Consider the following 15,385-nt stretch of genomic DNA (forward strand, 5'->3'; position numbering starts at 1 on the left):
ACTGAAAAGTGCAATTTATGTGAAAATACAACAAATAACATGGTTAATTATTATACATCTTTAAACTCATCTTCATGTGTGTGTGTTTTTCCCTATTTAAATATTGCTCTATCTAAATATTTTACATATTATTATTATTTCCTGACATCGTATTATATAGCAATATATATGTAATAATTACAAATGTTCTGCAAAGTGAGAAAATACAAATCCAAAGAAGATAAGGTTTTTAAACTGCGTGTAATATTACCCTAATTATATATGCTTTTGTATATAAAAATGAAATATACTTCTCCAACTTGGTATGTGTTTGTCCTATTGCTGCTGCAACAAATTACCACAAATTTGGTGGCTTAAAACAATGCAAATTATTTTCTTACAATTCTAGAGGCCCCAAATCTGAAATGAATCTCACAAGGCTAAAATCAAGGTACTGGCAGAGCTGCATTCCTTCTGGAAGCGTTAGGGGAAAATTTATTGACTTGCCTTTTCTAGCATATATAAGCTCGCCACATTCACTAGCTTGTGACTCCCTTCCATGTTCAAAGTCAGCAGTGTAGCATCTTCACATCTCTCTTTGACTCTGAAAGTGATCGTCCTGCCTCGCTCTTTCATTCACAAGAACCCTTGTAATTACATTGAGTTCACTTGACTAATCCAGGATCCTTTCATCTCAAGGTCAGCTGATTAGCAACCTTAATTCTATCTGTGACCTTAATTTTCCCATTGCCATGTAATATATTCACATGTTCTGGGAATTAGAACACGGATGTTTTTGAGGGGTCATTATTCTGTGTATCACACTTGATATTTGCTTTTCACATAGCACCATGTCTTCCCATACTTGTTTACATTGAGATTTATCACTGTTCTTAATGATTTTGTAGATTCCTTTAGATGAATTAACCAATTTTTATTTTATCAGACTTTTATTTTTTGGCTCTTGCTGTATTTATTATTTTCTTGTTTTTATTTTTATAAATTGGTAACAATTGGCATTGTCATTCAATAATTTATTTGTACATCTTTTTCATCTTTTTACTCATTCTACATGGAATAGTCAAAAACTAATTTTTTGTGTAACAGTATGTGATGTCTACATATGAAAAGCCTTAAATATCAGAATGATCAAAAGTAGTTCTGGAATCAGAATGTTGAGGTTCAAATTCTTGTCTCATTACTTACTGTTTGTTTGACCTTAGACAAGTCACATAATCACTACAAGCCTCATTTGTAATAACATCTATCATTAAGGTGGTTGTGAGAATCAAATGTATTGATTTCTGTAAAGTGCTTGGAGGACAAACTGACCTATAGGACAGAATCATTTATGGCTCTCATTATCATGGGCCAAGTGCTGGGCTAGGTGTTGTGTATGCAATCATAAACACAAAACACTCATAATCCCTGCCTTTCTGGAGTGTAAAATCAATTGACCCATGCATCTTTAGCAACAAGTACATGTATATCTAAATGATAAATTCCTGAGCACAGAATTGCTATGTAAAACAACTACATAAATTAAGTGCTATTTGGTAAATATAACAAAGAGAGTAATTATATGATCTTTCCAGCATAACTCATTTGGTTTTCCTTTATCACTTTGTTAGATAGAACATACATAATAATGCTACATAGTCATACATGACTGGCATTCCAGTGGTGATTATAATTTTAATGAGAATAATTTAATGTGGACTGGGTTTGAAATCAGGTTGGCAGATGATTTGGAAGAAAAAAATATATTTTCTCTTATCTTGTAGAAATAAAACTCTTATTTGATAGGATTTTGAATTATTTATATAACTCATTATTCTTTCTTTTTTTTTTCTTTTACTTTTTTTTTTTTTTTTTGAGACAGGGTCTCACTCTCTTGCCCAGGCTGGAGTGCAGTGGTACAGTCATAACTCACTGCAACCTTCACCTCCCCAGCTCAAGCAATCCTTTCACCTCAGCCTCCAGAATAACTGGGACTACAGGTGTGAGCCACCGCACCTGGTTAATTTTTGTATTTTCTGTAGAGATGGGCTTTCACCACGTTGCCCAGGCTGGTCTTAAACTCCTGCACTCAAGCCACCCCCCTGCCTCAGTCTCCCAAAGTGCTGGGATCACACGTGTCAGCCACCATGCCCGGCCTCATTATTCAAAAATGTATGTTGACTCCTACTGAATTTGTGTTTGTTATCTACTGAGAGGTTGTTATGGACTTTTTCCTTCTCCATGATTTATGAATATATCAAACATTTTCAATATATTTCCTAATTTGTAATTATCCCAGAAAATTCTGGGATAATAATACCCTCTTCCAAGAGTATTATTTCCAATATGGCTACATTCTTACTTTGTCATAGTCTTAGCTCTGTGATGTAGAAAACAATGCATGAGTCTAAAATGTACTGTTGGTATCATGTTATTGGATAGTGCAATCTCTGGGTGGCAGGGCTCAATGAAAGCATAAAATGAGGCAGGGAAAGAGAGATAATAAATATAAGGGCACATGTTCTTGAACAGTTTCAGCTTAGTACTCAGCAAGACTAATTCTTGGTTTTGGAAGGCATCTTTGGAAACTTTAAGCAATATGGCAGCCAGGAAAAAGGAAGGGAGAATGTAATCTCCCACTTGGCCCATGATAATAATAGCCATAAATGATTCTGTACTGTAGGTCAGTTAGCAGTTAGTCCTCCAAGCACTTTACAGAAATCAATACATTTAGTTCTCATAACTACCTTAATGATAGATGTTATTACAAATGAGGCTTATAGTAATTATGTGACTTGTCTAAGTTCAAACAGACAGTAAGTGAGAAGTGTAACCCCCACTCCTCCCTGTCTCCCATATCTTGTCAGCAAAGTCCCCTCCAAAAAGCCATAAGTCATGTGTACTTTCATGTCGAGGTACCTGTCATCTCCAGGTAGTCACTGAGTAATCGAGAGTCTGTGTGACAGTATTCTGAATGCACTGATGCAGAATTTACCGTCCTTACTGGGTAGCCTCACACAACCTGTGAGACTCCTTCACCTATCATGATGTCATTAGAAACTAAAGAGTCATCTGCATTTAAGATACAAGCATCTGAGAGAGAGAAAGAGAGAGAGAGAGAGAGTGTGTGTGTGTGTGTGTGTGTGTGTGTGTGTTGGTTGTGGCGGAGAGCAGAGGGGAAAAATGATTGAATGATTTTACTAAAGATCATCCAGTACAATCATGTGGTGTTAGTCCCTAAATGTATGTTCGACACTCTTTAAAATTTTGCCTTAGTATATTTTCCAAATTCTTTGTATTTATTTATTTTAATTGTTATGGAAAAATATTTTAGACACTATACATTTATTTTGTATTGTTTGTATTCACCCAATGTGTGTGTTTTAAAATATTTACAATATTTTAAAATTCATTCAGTGAGGTATCTGAAATTCTGAAGTGCTGGTTTTTTAGGCTGTGTGATTTTTCATAATTCTTTGGTCATTTAAAAAAATGTAGGAAATACTTGCTAAGCTAGTACATGCTAAATTTAATATGTGAAATAAAAGAACTTCTTAAAATCACTGAAAAGTTTATGCTCAAAATTGTATTGTTTTATTCTGTATTCTAATATTTTATTTTTTTATTGTTGTATATTATCACCAAACTAGTTGTGTCCAAAGAATGTAAAGGTGGTTTAATGTAACTTTCCACATTTAACAAATTAGATAAGAAAGTCATATAATTATTTCAATTGATGCAGGAAGATTATTTTATAAAATTTCATACTGTTTATGATTTTTAAAAAAAGATTCTGAGTCAACCAGGAGTAGAAGAAAACTTGGTTAACTGTTTAAGGATATCTGCAAAATATATTCATAATAAGGAAAATTTGGAAATGTTTCCTTTTAAGTAAGGAATTAGCAATAAGCCTAGTATATCATTGCTGATGTAGGGCATGGGCACAAAATTAGCATCATGCAATGTAACTGTAAAGTAGGGTTTTCTGAAGGAAAGTCACAAACAGAGAGGTGGGCTAGACAGAATGATAAACTATCCTCTGCTTAATTTGAAGAGAGCAGCGCCAGGCAGGGTGCATTTAAGTGATAAACTTAATTTAAGTACCGTTGTTGATCTTTGACTATGAGCTAATTTTTGCTTGATCTTCATGTCTATAAGGCTAGATATGAGGTAGATGACTCAACTTGGGAATATTGTCTGTAGAGAGAATGTACATTGGCTTCTGCTAGATATCAGATATTTATTTTATTTTTTATTATATTTTGTTATTTTGTTTCTATTTTCCCCTGGGCTTGGACCACTCCCTTAGAAGAACTCAGTTAAAATGAAAGAGTGTCAGTTTAATCTTCCTCCACTTTGCTACTAGGTCCATTAGTAAGTACCTCTATTGACAGTCTATGCAGTTTTTATATAATATTTTTGAATATTTTCCTTAATTCTTCGAAACCCACCAATGCATTTTACCATGAGAAGTTTACTCAGGGTACTTGGCCTTTTTGTTTCTTTATCACCATCTTATTAAGGGAAATTTCAAATATATGTATACAAGAAAAAAGAGTAATATAGTAAACACTATGCAACTGTCTTCCAGCTTCTGAAATTATCTTTAACTCAGTACCAGTCTTGTTTTGGTTGTATATGACCCACCTTCCCTACTTTGAATTATTTTGAAGTAATCCCAGATATCTTATTGGCTGCACAGGTATCAGTTGGGGGTTTTCAGCCTGTGTTCTAGTCAACACACAGTAGATAATTTTCCCATGTGTAATGCAGTCTACCTAGGTGACTCACTTATAGACTCTTACCTAATTATTTTTAAATGAGTAGATGTATGCACACAAATATGCACAATTCTCAAATGGTGAACCAAAATCTCCCTTCATTTCTCACAATCAGGAAACATGAAAATGCAGTTGAATGAGAGCAGTGTTATAGAATAAATTTTAGTCAGAAACAGTAACTATATTTTTCTTTTATACATAATATTGCATGAAGTAAACTGTGATGGATGTATTTAATAGGCTGCATTCAAATAGTAAAGCAGAGTTGGGGGTGTTGGCTCACTCCTGTAATCCCTGCACTTTGGGAGGCTGTGGCGGGAGGATCACTTAAGCCTAGCAGTTTGAGACCGGCTTGGGCAACAGAGGGAGACCCCATCTCTCCAGAAAAAAAACATTATATATAAATATATATAAGTTATCCAGGCATGGTGGCATGTTTCTTTGTAACCCCAGCTTCTTGGGAAGTTGAGGCAGGAAGATCACATGAACCCAGGAGTTGGAGGTTGCAGTGAGCTGTGATTGTGTCACTGCACTCCAGTCTGGGTGACAGAGTGAGACCCTGTCTCAAAAAAAAAAAAAAAAACAAAAACAAACAAACAAAAAAGTAAAGCAGTAATATCAGAAAGCAGCTTCTTATTCTACTTTTGGTCCTCAAACCTGTTCTTTTGTATTTCTTTTTGCAACCCAATGGAAATATCTCTGGCGGATTTCATAGTTTTCCGATCACTTGAGACTATAACAGACCTATTATTTTTAGGTATTTAATATACCAGCATAATAATTATTGTTTGCCCAATTACTTTAGAAACTTAGAGAGGGTTCTTGTAGTATTTGTCCTTTTCTTTCTCTCTCCCTGCTCAACTTCCTCTCCTCACTTACTCCTCTAACTATTCCTCACCACTCAGGACACTAGGCTCTGGCAGGGAGAAAGGATGAGACTTAGCTAATAATATTTACACTTGTCACTTGGTGAAATGTCCTGCTTCATGACAAGCATTTCAATGCTGGCTCATTTAGGGAAATATTATTGTTTTGTTTTTCTGAGATTTCTGAGATTACCTCCACACCACACAGTAAAATTATTTGAGGTAGATTAAAAAATAAGGTGGACATATACACCATGGAATACTATGCAGCCATAAAAAATGATGAGTTCATGTCCTTTGTAGGGACATGGATGAAACTGGAAACCATCATTCTCAGTAAACTATCACAAGGACAAACAACCAAACACCGCAGGTTCTCACTCACAGGTGGGAATTGAACAATGAGAACACATGGACACAGGAAGGGGAACATCACACTCCGGGGACTGTTGTGGGGTGGGGGGAGGGGGGAGGGACAGCATTAGGAGATATACCTAATGCTAAATGATGAGTTAATGGGTGCAGCACACCAACATGGCACATGGATACATATGTAACAAACCTGCACATTGTGCACATGTACCCTAAAACTTAAAGTATAATAATAATAAAAAAATAAGATGGAATTGCACTTGATTCTATAGCTATTCCCTCTAAACCTTGCCCTGCTATTGCCCTTGTACCTAGATTGCCTCCTGCCTCAAGACTTTGTTAGTTGAGAGCATAGGGACGTTTAAATTTTTCCCCTGAAGATTGGATAATTTGAGTCTATAAAACAAATTAATGGCCAGATTAACAGGAAAAAGGCATACAAATTTTATTAACATGCATACACGATGAGAGTCATACAAATATGAAAAACTCTATGCAATGGCCAGATGGTTGATACCCTTCCCTCCCTCCCTCCCTCCCTCCATTCTTCTCTTCCTCCCTTCCCTACCTCCTTTTCTTTCTTTTCTTTCAGGGTCTCACTCTGTGGCCCAGGCTGGAGTGCAGATCATGGCTTACTGCAGCCTCCACCACTCAGGTTCAAGTGATCCTCCCACCTCTGCCTCCTGAGTACATGGAACTATAGGCAACCACCACCACACCCAGCCAATTTTTAAATTTTTTGTAGAGATGGGGTCTTACTATGTTGCCCGGGCTGTTTCATAACATTATGAAGTTACAGAAAAAATACAGGCTTGAGGCATGGCCAAATAAGTTGTGGTGGCAAGACAGGTTATGGGAGGGAAAACGGAGGAAAGGATTGACTGGCCAAGTTGGTCTTGTTAGGTACATGAAACCACACAGTAGCAGCTCTCAGAAAGAATAGATGGGCGTCAGACTCTCAGTTAATCTTTCCTAGATCCAGACAAGAAGGAGCTTCAGAGACAGACTATTTGCATCTGTTGTTTACTTCACTTTATTTCCTCTATAGGTACAAATCTCTCTCACGAAAGACAGCTTTGCAGGGCTACTTCTGTCTGCAAGACCTCTGAACATCCATCTCAAAATATGTCAAAACAGTATATTTTGGGGTGAAATATTTTTAGTTTCCTTCAAGAGGCAGCCATCAGCCTCAATCTTTCTAAACTCTAGAGAATTGCTGTCAAGCTTTTCAAAGGATTATATCACACACTGCTTGGGTATAAGCACAGGCTGGTCTAGAATTTCTGCAGGTCATTGAATGCAGCTGGTGAATAGGAGGGAGGTTCCCTAATTATGCCCAGGAGATCTCTTAGGAACCCCTCTTATTTGGCATAGGTGAGAATGTCCCCTCCTCCCTTACCCAATGGGGATGGGAGAGAAAATATTACAGTTCTCTCCATGCTTGTATATTTCTTCCAAAAACATCTACCCTCTCTAATAAATTTTTACCTGTGTTTTAAATAAGGTAGAAGAGAGTGAAAAGGTTAGTTCAGCTTTGCCATCTAGTATTATCAAACAGTTTTCTTTAGAATATGGAGTTTCATATCCGTCATTATTATTAACTTTAGGTGCAGAGACAATAGGAATCTCTTATACTTTATGTTGTAATTATTACATATTATTTGCAACATTCCTCACAAATCATGTGATCTGACCATGTGACAGAGCTTCTAGACTATCCTTTATTACTTTACTATAGAAAGATTTAGATCATTTCCTTGGCAAGAGGACAATTAATATCAGCAATTAAGTAGTTTCTAGGTATTAGTACTATCCTAATCACTTTTTTAGATCACCTCATGTAATCTTCAAAATTATATTATGAGGTAGATATAACAGTTATTATATTTATACCACTTTAGTAGCATTAACTGAGAGTAAATTGCTTACAATTGCACAGCTATCCAGTGGCCGAACTAAGATGCAGACCCAAGACCATTTGAATATTGGATCCATCCTCTAAAAAATAAATCATAGTATACTATGAATGGCTTCTGGCTATATAATATTTCTTAGATCAGGTTCTCATGTGTTTGTTGTGCTGTAGGAGTTATTAATCTGATTGATCATCCATTCACTCTCTTGTAGGAATACAAGAATTTTTCAATCTGCTGGATTTTGAAACTGAAAAAAAATTTTTACTATATTTCTTCTCTCAAGTGCAGGCTAATAGATTTTATAATACTCTTAGAAGTGCATGTGATTAATCATTTCTATATTTTTCATTTCTAGCTGTAATATTTTCTCTAAGTTTGTACTCTTATTCCAGGAGAGTAGAAGGGTTAGAATCTTTCTCATGATTATCATATCTTCAACAATAAACATTTATGTGGCAATTCTTATATGCAAGATACTATACTAATCAGAATGCAAATAAATTCATGACATGATTTCTGACTTTATGGAGTTCACAGATCTAGTTAAAAGTGACATGAAACCTATACAGAGAAAAGTTAAAAGAATAATTTACTGTGTGTTAACAAAGTAGATTTCTACCAAAAAAAAGGCAATAAATGCTTTAAGAGGTCAAGAGTTGTATTGAATCAGTCTGATCAGGAAAAACTTCCTATATCGGAACTTTTATGCTTGATCATTATATAAATAAATAATGGTTGTGAGAGGAGAAAACCATTTCAGACAAAGGAAACAATGAGGTACTAAGTAGAGAGTCAGGCTTATACAAATAATCTTTGAAGAAATTGTTGCATAGTCCCTATTCTAAAGTAGTGGGGATAAATCTAGATAATTAAGATATAGTTCTTAAGTGTTGTAACGTCTTAAAATGTGGAATAACTCAAGATCTGTAGAATGAGAAGGATAGATTTAAGAATATTGAGCTGTTAGAGGATTGGGAGGAAAGAAACTAAAGAAGAAGAGCAATAGAAAGCTATCTATGGTAAAGAAAATGGTTCCAACAATCTAAACATCCTGTTTATATCTTTGATAAGCTTATCCTTATTTTCACTTATGTTATTATACTTTTTTACCTCCCAAGGAAAAACATACAGGTGAACAAGAGCATACCCATGAGAGCCAGAGGGTCTGATTTGAACCTCTGTGCATTAGTTGTCTGCAGTAGATAGAGTTTAACTAAAACATGATGATGGAGGAAAAAATAGTAATCGAATAAAAGGTATTCTCTCTGAAAGTTTGGTCGACAAATGGGTTCTTAAACTCATCTACATGTCAACAAAATATGAGTAATATGAATATTTTGGACAACTGGAAAACCCTAAGCAATAAAAAGGCACACAGAGCAATCAGCAAGAAAATTAAATACGCCAGCTCAAGGCCACAATTTCCAATTTTCTAATTTAAATTTCATTTAAATATTCTAACACTCTCCATTAGACAGTTCATCTAAAAGCTATTGCAGTCCTTTAAGAAATGACAAATATTAGGCCAGATGCAGTGGCTCACGCCTGTAATCCCAGCACTTTGGGAGGCCGAGGTGAGTGGATCACGAGGTCAGGAGTTTGAGACTCACCTGGTCAATATGGTGAAACCCTGTCTCTGCTACAAATATAAAAATTAGCCAAGCATGGTGGCAGGCACCTATAATCCTAGCTACTCGGGATGCTAAGGCAGGAGAATTACTTGAACCCAGGAGGCGGAGGTTGCAGTGAGCCCATACCGTGCCACTACACTCCAGCCTGGGTGACAGAGCAAGACTCTGTCTTGGGGAAAAAAAAAAAAAAGAAAGAAAGAAAGAAAGAAATGACAAATATTTCCTCATGACAAAAAATACTGATAAAATATTGTTCTTTCTATTACTCATCTCTCCATGACTTGCTAGGCCTTGGTGAGGTAGTTATAGCTGATTTATAGAATGAGAGAGAATCTTTTGTTTTAATAAGACACTGAGGTTCAGGAATATTTGTTGTAACAGATTACCCTAACCTAGCTACCCAGCAGCAACGTTATATATTAATTTAATTGTTTTTCTTTCCCTCCATCCCTCTTTTCCCATATGGCAAGTCATGAGAAGATGTTCCTCTCCTCCCAACTACATGACTGCAGTTGCCATGCTCACCTCCTCCAGAAACTGGAGGTAGTCTAGTCAGTGAGCAAAAGTTCCAAAGCACTTGGAGAACAAAGATGAAAAACAATTATATTTGAAAATTATTTGTACTTTAGTAATATCCCCAGTGTGTCCTGTGCACATTAAAATTTGAACTTCGCTGCTTTAGACCTATACTGTCCAAAGTGGCAGCCAATAGTCATATATGGTTTCAAGAACGTAAAATGTTGCTCTCAGAATTGAGACGTGCTATTAAGGGAAAATATATACCAGATTTCTAAGACTTAGAATGAAAACAAAAATATATATATGTAATGTCTCAGTAAGATTTTTCTTTTGATCAAATGATATTTTGTATATGTTGAGTTAATAAAATGTGTTATTAAAATTGATTTCATCTCTTCCTTCTTAGTTAATGTGGTGACCATAACACTTAAAATAACATATGTAGTTCCCATGATGTTTATATTGGACAATATTTTTCTAGACCATCAAATGCCCTGGAGATAAACCTTAAAGAACTTATATTTTCCTTTGAGTTTGCATGTGATTTGATCATGTTTTGTTAGGAGCAAAATATAATTCACATGGTCTTTGACTTTCGTTTATCAGATTCTGTACACCTAACATTGTGGTATATCATACATTTTTTATACCTTATTTAATTTCAAACATTTGATAAGCATCTATTATGATCTGGGAACTGTGATAACTATCAGGTAGACAGTGAAGAAAATAATAAGGTCCCTTTCTTGTAGTAATTTGTAGTCTACTAAATTAAGACAACTTAGTAAAGTATAGTAAAGTGTAATGAGGGCATGCAATGTATAGCATAATAAGGAAAAATAGGGCTGGGGGATGGAAATAGCTGACAGTCACATTTCTCAGGATTATGAAAGAATTGTAGGCAGGCTAACAGCAAAGAAGATAGTTGCTTAAAATCAACTTTCTTTTTTTTTTTTTTTTTTTTTTGAGACAGAGTCTGGCTGTCTCCCAGGCTGGAGTGCAGTGGCGCGATCTCGGCTCACGGCAGGCTCCGCCCCCCGGGGTTCACGCCATTCTCCTGCCTCAGGCTCCCGAGTAGCTGGGACTACAGGCGCCCACCACCTCGCCCGGCTAATTTTTTTTGTATTTTTAGTAGAGACGGGGTTTCACTGTGTTAGCCAGGATGGTCTCGATCTCCTGACCTCGTGATCCGCCCGCCTCGGCCTCCCAAAGTGCTGGGATTACAGGCGTGAGCCACCGCGCCCGGCCAAATCTTAATATTAAGGTATCTCCTGTTCTCTATTCTTATAGAAACACTAGCCTTACCACTTACCAGATAGCTTCTGAATTTGATCATTTTTTGAAATAAAAACAAAACAGAATTGTATTTTGAGTTTTACTACATTGACCTTGGCGCATTTTTTTGAATGGCATGTTCTCTCAGGAAACAGATCCTTTATTCAGCTGCATTGGAAGTGTGGTGCCTTCAATCATTCACTGATTGCTGTTCTGCTCATTAGTGGCTCCAGTGTTCTGCACTGACTAAACTCACAGTATGAATTATTATTTGGTGCCTTAGGCAGGGGTATTTAAGAACTATCTGAGGGGAATGTGTATTTTCTACATATATTTTTATAGTTTCTGTAGTATAGTTTTACATATATAGGGTAAAGCTCAATGTTAGATAAAAAGCTGACTTATTTCCTTTGTGATTAGACATATATATTAGACTTTAGTGAGGATAACTACATTTTCTTTGATTTAGACCTTATTTCCCAAAGACACTTAAGCTCTTAAGATAAAAAAAAATACGCATAATTATATTTTTCTTTGAACAGATCATTTGTGACTTTCATCATCAGGCAGGTGACACTATACCCCTTTTTACACCTAGGTTGAGAGCACCTACATTTGTGGAGAAACTTTAAGCTTGACAATGACAGGTTTATGCAACCTATATGAAGGAAATACGAATATTTCATTTTAAAATACACTTCCTTGGCATGTTTTGAGATGGCTGTTCAGAGAGCCAGTAAGTAAACAGCAGTAGCCCACCAAAGCTGTCTTTTGTGGGAGAGATTTGCATCTGTAAAGAATCTGCATTGAGGCCACCAGGCCTTTCTTTGTCCAGATCTAGGAAAGATTTCCTGAGCGTCTGGTACCTTTAAAGGTCTGAAAGAAACATTTACTGTTTGTTTTCTTTGAAGGCTGCTAGCTGTGAAGCTTCATGTATACATCAAGAGCACCTTTGCTAGGTAAGCCTCCTCTTTCCCCACTTGCCATAACCTGTCTTGCCACTATCACCTGATTTATCTCTATAACCTGTTTTTGGCCATGCTCTGATGCCCCCATTTTTTCTGTAATCTCAAGGTGGTATATAAGTTTCTGTACCCCTTTGAGAGGTGAGGGTAATCACTGTGGTTCACAGAGCTGATTTTTCAGTGAATCTTCAGAAGGCAAAGAAAGCAAATAGTGGGGAAAGAAATGAGAGATTCAGAAAATCCTAGAAAGTCTAGAACAAGTACTTTCCATTCTGGAATAAATAGCAGTTAATGCCTCAACCCAGTGACAGCCCATAAGAAACCTTAGATTAGCCTACTCAGAATATTTAGAATCTCCAGGAAGAAAAGACCTATTCCAGTGGTTACAATCAGGAGTTAAGTGCTAGGGAAATTCAGAGACTCTCTAGGAAAAAAATGTCCCTGCAAATGGATTTGTGTATGTCCATGAATAAGGGCCAGGTTTGCAACTTTCATTAACTTATGGAAAATAGAGATTCAAATTTTGTGCTAAGGCATATTTATTAGCTCCCTCAAAATGGGGAGGATTTATCTTCCCATACCTGTTCAAAAGTTCCATTTATTTTTAATTCTAATTGTTCTAATTTTTTATATCTAATTTTTAAATTGCCTCAGTGGAAGAAGTGGAGCATTTGAATTAAAATAATACAGAAAAAAACAATTCTGACTCTTGGCTTCTGACAGGATGAGCATAGGAAGCTGGCTTTTTTTTCCCAGATCTTAACCTGGGAGATGCCACAAAAGCAAGAAATGAGTTGACAGATCTCAGAACGCTGAAACCTAGAGAAGCCCTTAGAGAGGCAGAAGGTGGTGAGTTCTGATGTCAGATTAGAAGAAGGCCAGAGTCACAGGGACAGACAGAAGAAGAGCATTGTTGTTGTTCCTTTTTTCTCCAAATTGCCTGATGGTATCACTCCGCACCTGTCCCATTACTTATAACATTTAAAAAAAAAAAAAGAATAATAAGCAAAGTAGAAGGGAGGAGGTGTGGGATTAGTAAATTGGCTGTGATGAAGAAGAAGAAAAGGTAGAGATAGAGTGATCAGCCTTTGTGATTTCTGTCCTTGTCTTTATTCCCTGTGCCCTCAGTTGTCCCAGTGCTTAAAACCCAGAGGAGAACTCCCTGGGTGTGAGCAATGCCCAGTGAAGTAAAAAAGTCTTCTGGCTGAGTATGTGTTGAGGCAGGAAAATGGAGTGAGTTGATGTGCTCAGACAGTAACAAAAGAGCTTCTCTACATTGAGAAACATTTTCCACACCCACTTCCTGAATTCATCTTGAAATATATAATTCAGAGTTTGGATGGTACCAGTTTTCTGGGCTATATATTCCCAGCCAATGTAGCTGATATTCCTGAGAGATTATTAACTCAAAGAATAGGAAATTTTAGATTTCTAATTTTGTATAAAACTACTACTAATAATAGAAAAGGAAGGAAGAAAAAATAGGACAAAAAGTATAAATAATTGGACAGACTTCCCTTGCCAAATCAAAATTAAGCATTAGAAATATCTGAAACATATAATTAAAAATATTGGGACTATGAAAAAGAAGTAAGCAGTCAAAAGAAATAACCAAATGAAAATATTATGTAAAACTTTAAATACAGTAATAGCCAAAATACAAAATGGATGATAATAAAATACTGAACCCCTGAAATAGTTCCAGGTTGAGATGTTTTTATAGATTAGTCTTTGCAAACTCTCTAAAATATATAATCCCTTTCTCTCACTCATTACACAGAAAAGAGTTTTACTGATTCTTCAGAGAAACAGAACCAATAGGATGATATAAACATAGAAATTGATTCAAAATTGGCTTCGTAGTCCCAGCTACTCAGGAGGCTGAGACATGAGAATCACTTGAGCCTGGAAGGCGGAGGTTGCAGTGAGCTGAGATGCACCACTGCACTCCAGCCTGGGCAACAGAGTGAGACTCTCAAACAAAAAACAAATTTAAATTTGTAATGAAATAAAAATTTAAAAATAGAAAAAAATGTAAAGTGTTTTTAAATTTATTAAGTTCCAAAATGGTTTATTCCTAGAATGCTGGCATGATATAATGTCATAAAATCTAGTAAGATGACATGTACATGCACACACACACCCCTTTGGTAGCTAAATTTAACAAAGTAAGTTGCTTAGTTTTGAGTGTTTTCATCATAAAATGCTGTTGGAGATTTACTGAAATTTTTTCGGTATTAGTTGGAAAAAGTTTGTTTTTACTCCTTACAGAACTTTTGTGGCAAGTCATCTTACTTACAGCCTACTTAAAAGAAAAAATGTCTCAAAACATTTCAACTAAAAAAAAAGGATGTGCGTTATTACCACTACTTCTTACAATATACTGAAACTTCTAGATGAAGCATTAAGTCAGAGGAAATAAGAAATAGAGGTATAGGATCCAATTAATAATGATTTCTTGATTTATTTTGCTTATAAAAGACATCATAACAGCGTACATATATAAATATACATAGTCCTATAAATTCAGCAGTTAGCCTATCCAAAATAAAAGTTCAAAAGTTCACTGTGTTCCGAGGGTATTATTTCCAATATGGCTACATACCCCCTACCAGACCAACTTGTCCTTATAACTAAAAACAGCAAATAAAAAATTAAAAAGATGCCTAGAAGGCACTGGGAGTAGCAGGCAGATACTGAAGGGAAGAAGGGAACTTACACTCTTAGGAAGGAAATGGCATTGAAAGAGTTTCCCTATGCTTACAGCTTTTAATGTAAGGACAGAGTATAGAATATCAATAGTAAATGTATTGGTTTGATGAGAAGGTCTAGGTTGTAGAAATCATTGCAACAGCAACTATAAACAGAGGCCGTGAAATCCAAGAAAGAATAGAGACAGATAAGGGAAGCCTCAATTTTTGATATAATTTTGCTCAAACTATTGGTTAATTCATGAACCGTAAATGCCTGCAGATGACTCCAAGTAGCACAGGTAAGCTTAGAAAAAACAAACAGAAATCACAACACAAAAACTGTTTTGAGTCCCTTCTCATCATTAAGAAAATACTCTTTAGAAGAACC

At 35.9% G+C, this 15,385-nt stretch overlaps 1 long non-coding RNA gene across 1 annotated transcript in view; it reads right to left on the reverse strand.

The window, feature by feature from the left end:
* LOC134732376 (uncharacterized) overlaps window positions 1-15,385 on the reverse strand; it is a 1,392,928-nt gene that overhangs the window by 80,617 nt on the left and 1,296,926 nt on the right. The window contains exon 8 of the long non-coding RNA XR_010115476.1: window positions 7,928-7,996. This is a non-coding gene — a long non-coding RNA (uncharacterized lncRNA). The remainder of the gene's footprint in view (window positions 1-7,927; window positions 7,997-15,385) is intronic.

Source organism: Symphalangus syndactylus, chromosome 14 (genome assembly GCF_028878055.3).
Source record: "Symphalangus syndactylus isolate Jambi chromosome 14, NHGRI_mSymSyn1-v2.1_pri, whole genome shotgun sequence".
Lineage (NCBI taxonomy): Eukaryota > Metazoa > Chordata > Mammalia > Primates > Hylobatidae > Symphalangus > Symphalangus syndactylus.